This window comes from Oncorhynchus gorbuscha, linkage group LG04, assembly GCF_021184085.1.
Source record: "Oncorhynchus gorbuscha isolate QuinsamMale2020 ecotype Even-year linkage group LG04, OgorEven_v1.0, whole genome shotgun sequence".
In the NCBI taxonomy this organism is placed as follows: domain Eukaryota; kingdom Metazoa; phylum Chordata; class Actinopteri; order Salmoniformes; family Salmonidae; genus Oncorhynchus; species Oncorhynchus gorbuscha.
In genome coordinates this window covers 81,542,967-81,547,501 of record NC_060176.1, presented here as the reverse complement: position 1 = coordinate 81,547,501, position 4,535 = coordinate 81,542,967, and the positions used below count along the sequence as shown (strand labels likewise).

Sequence of the window (4,535 nt, the reverse complement as noted above, 5' to 3'; positions counted from 1 at the left end):
TAGGTCTGATATCAGGAGTGACAATAAGGGGGATAGGTCTGATATCAGGAGTGACAATAAGGGGGGATAGGTCTGATATCAGGAGTGACAATAAGGGGGGATAGGTCTGATATCAGGAGTGACAATAAGGGGGGATAGGTCTGATATCAGGAGTGACAATAAGGGGGGATAGGTCTGATATCAGGAGTGACAATAAGGGGGGATAGGTCTGATATCAGGGGCTAATATGGAGGTACCTGTAGCGCATACAAGACATGGAGGCATAGAGTTGAATAAAGGGCACATATCAATGTCTCTGCCCAAGTTAAAACAGGGTTTGTGGCAAGTCTCTGTCCAACTCGGGTTTATATTGCAGTTGTATTGATCATCACCAGCATTTTATCAGAGTCACCTTGTAAATGAACAAATTAATGAAAGTGTGGCTTTGTTTTTCAAATCTGACCCCCCCCCCCATTGCGAGGAGTCTCTGTTATTATATTTTGTATTTTTCTTTCGTTGTGCCGCGTTATTTCTCATGAAAACATCTCTTCTGAAGTGGCCATTTGCCTTGTAAAGTAGTGTTTTACTGTGTGATCGATACAGTCATTTCTAAGTACTGGGGAATTGACATCGTAACCATATTGTAAAAGTACCTCAAAACAAAAACAAAAAACACATAAAAAATACAAAAAACGTGTTGCCAAATAATGCCGATGAAAAGACAACTATAATACTTAGTATTATTATTAACCATGAATTATCAAGTGCAAGTAAGACAACAAAAAAATAACCTGAAGTGTCTAGACGAGAGTTGATGACGTGTCATTACCCTCATGGTTTTTATTTTCTTCTCTTGTCGTGCTAGTTATCCTGCTGTGTTATTAAACACTACATGTCTGGCTGCGATGTAACAATGAAGAGAATAAATAGACTATATTTTTCTACCATCTGAGTGAAACACTCCATACACCGTGAGGGTGGCGGAATGCGCTGGGAACCAATGGGAGATCGCTGGCAACGGGTCTTAGGCTATGACGCGCTATCGCCTGTAACCTAGGTAATAAAGGTTAAGACAATTTCATTTATTTTCAATGCGAAACGTTAGAAAATTAATATTTTAATTTGACCAGCAGCACCGTTGTTGATTCTGCAGGATTAGCGGTCGTGAAAATTAAGTAATAAAGTGACTAGATCATTTTATTTTTTATGAATAGAATAACAGTAAAACAGTTATCCGATTTGTTGGCTGTGTAGTTAGCGGGAAATTCACTACGATTGTGTTTTTTTTCTCCACTTTGGTTGGCAAACTTTCAATAGGCTACTGCGAACAGTCACTTTGTCATTTTGACTCACATTGCTAGTCCCATTGTTTAGACTTGTTCCGTATTTATGCAAAGACTTATGGGGTATTAGAATCCTATTGTCTTAACCTTTGTTAATTTTAAACCTAGCCCTTAACCAGGAAGTGGACGTGACGACACAGGAAAAACAATCTCCTCCGTTCTAACGCGATTCACCACGGTTCGACTCTAACCCAGTGCGCTCTCCTCGCCTTACGTTAGATGGCGTGTCAGTTTGCCGATACAGATGCAGACTTTTAAATTACCATTTTTATTTTAGATAAAAAACACTTTGTAATTTTGTTTCCCTATACCGCTTTAATGAGCGGGCCAGACTGGGGTCACTTGTTTGAAAAGTAGGAAATGGAAACTGAAAGCCTATATATATATTACACTGTTTTTTTCTTACCATCCATGTCTGGCCCATAAGTTAACAGCAGGCCTGAAATCAGTATCACTAAGGACAGAGCTTAGACTGATGACACTTAAGGGCTGGTCTCAAATCAGCTCTTCTCAGAATAGGTCTGTAGACAGGAGATTATCTGAAATGGGTTTTTGCCGGAGGCGACTTTCGCTCTAGCGGCTCATGTTCCTTTTCCTTTGACAAACACCGAGTTGCTCTGTGGGCTATGAAGTCTTATTCCTGCCAACATTTTGGCATTAATCTGCTTCCATAGATTGAGACCCTTTTGGAACACACCTTGTCATTCTTATTTTCATGCATTCTCAGTCCTGATAGGCTGATGCACCACTCAAGGTAGAGAGGGACCACATTTTGATCAATCAATATTAGCTACCGATCATCGATCAAAACAATAACCAATGGCTGATGTAGTTGCCAATTGGGAGTTGGTGACAGTTTGTTACCCACAGGTGGCACCTTAATTGGGGAGGACCGGCTCGTGGTAATGACTGGAGCGGAATCAGCGGAATGGTATCAAACACATTGGTTTCTATGGTTTCCAGGTGTCTGATGTCGTTCCATTTGCTCCGTTCCAGACATTATTATGAGCCGTCCTCCAATCAGCAGCCTCCTGTGTTGTTACCATGACGTGTGATAGCAGACAGCCAACCCCCTCTCAGGTGTTCTGCGGGAACGGAACAGAATGTGACAAAAGGGTTTATTTTATGAACGTTAATATTAGATCAAGCTGCATGTTGTGACTGCACCGATGTCTCTCTCTCTCTCTCTCTCTCTCTGTAGAGACACTGTTCTTCTCAGGGTGGATGGGTGTAACGGTATTGTCTCCCCACAGGGTGGCGCTGTTGCTTTTAGCCCAGAAAGCCAGACTGAATCACGCTACGTTGTAGAATGGTTTCACTACTGTAATAAAGGGAACTGAATTCAGGATGGATTTCCAGGCTAGCACTGCTGCTGCTCCCGAGGATGAAACGGTTCCTCACTTCGTCCACTAGGTGGCGCTAGCTGTCTCTACTGAGGGTGCAGACAGAGCTTTGTTCACTAGGTATTGCTAGCTGTCTACTGCTCGATGTCGTCTTTATACTGCTTCACTGTTTAACCCGTTTGATAATCAGTCCCTCCTCCAAGCCTGAGCTTCAGCGAAGACTAAAGCTCTTCTGACTTGCATAATAATTGTACCGTAAAGTTTTAAGTTTAAATGTTTTTGTGGGAAAAAAAATGTGTCTGCATTTAAAAACAAATGAAATTACGGGAATTAAAATTACAAAGCATACCAAACAGTGTGTTGTGGGTGTGGTTATTGTGTGTTGTGGGTGTGGTCTGAGCTAAGAGGGTGTGGCATAGTACTCAATGTTTTTTTTGTGTTTTTAGCCATTATTAAAGGTACGCTCAGCGATATGGATATAAACCGTGGAACGACTACGTTTGTTGTCACGCGGCGATCACACGCCAACTGTATTGCACGCCAATAACTGCACTAACCGAGGTAAGGTCTACACTTGACTTGATCTTCTACGACATCTGTAGTTTCATCGCTGTTCGTTGTCACCGAGTCTCCCTTTTACAATTGTGCTCCCGCGTAGCGCAACAGTCTGCAAGAGGCGTCACTGCAGTCATAACCATTCCCGGAGGACGGCGCACAATTGGGCCAGCGTCGTTCGGGTTTGGCCGAAGTAGGCCGTCATTTTACATAAGAATTTTTGTTCTTAACTGACTTGCCTTGTTAAATAAATAGGTTTAATTGAAATGCTCTATAGACAAATGTGTCTCTTTATGACATTTTTATTTTGTTGTGTTTTATGATGACTCATTATGCTTTTCTTTAAAGGGTACGCTCTGCCCCTCTGGGTAGATTAAAGGGTACGCTCTGCCCCTCTGGGTAGATATAAAGGGTACGCTCTGCCCCTCTAGGTACCTTTAAAGGGTACGCTCTACCCCTCTGGGTACCTTTAAAGGGTACGCTCTGCCCCTCTGGGTAGATATAAAGGGTACGCTCTGCCCCTCTGGGTACCTTTAAAGGGTACGCTCTGCCCCTCTGGGTAGATATAAAGGGTACGCTCTGCCCCTCTAGGTACCTTTAAAGGGTACGCTCTGCCCCTCTGGGTAGATATAAAGGGTACGCTCTGCCCCTCTAGGTACCTTTAAAGGGTACGCTCTGCCCCTCTAGGTACCTTTAAAGGGTACGCTCTGCCCCTCTGGGTAGATATAAAGGGTACGCTCTGCCCCTCTAGGTACCTTTAAAGGGTACGCTCTGCCCCTCTAGGTACCTTTAAAGGGTACGCTCTGCCCCTCTGGGTAGATATAAAGGGTACGCTCTGCCCCTCTGGGTACCTTTAAAGGGTACGCTCTGCCCCTCTGGGTAGATATAAAGGGTACGCTCTGCCCCTCTAGGTACCTTTAAAGGGTACGCTCTGCCCCTCTAGGTACCTTTAAAGGGTACGCTCTGCCCCTCTGGGTAGATATAAAGGGTACCTTTAAAGGGTACGCTCTGCCCCTCTAGGTACCTTTAAAGGGTACGCTCTACCCCTCTGGGTACCTTTAAAGGGTACGCTCTGCCCCTCTGGGTAGATATAAAGGGTACGCTCTGCCCCTCTAGGTACCTTTAAAGGGTACGCTCTGCCCCTCTGGGTAGATATAAAGGGTACGCTCTGCCCCTCTAGGTACCTTTAAAGGGTACGCTCTGCCCCTCTGAGTAGATATAAAGGGTACGCTCTGCCCCTCTAGGTACCTTTAAAGGGTACGCTCTGCCCCTCTGGGTAGATATAAAGGGTACGCTCTGCCCCTCTAGGTACCTT

The 4,535-nt window shown here is 44.2% G+C and overlaps 1 long non-coding RNA gene across 1 annotated transcript; it reads left to right on the top strand.

The window, feature by feature from the left end:
* On the top strand, positions 1–3,018 carry LOC124033429. Its single transcript, XR_006838385.1, has 2 exons — positions 1–138; positions 207–3,018. It is a non-coding gene; the product is annotated as an uncharacterized LOC124033429 (long non-coding RNA).
* Positions 3,019–4,535: the final 1,517 nt, after the last annotated feature.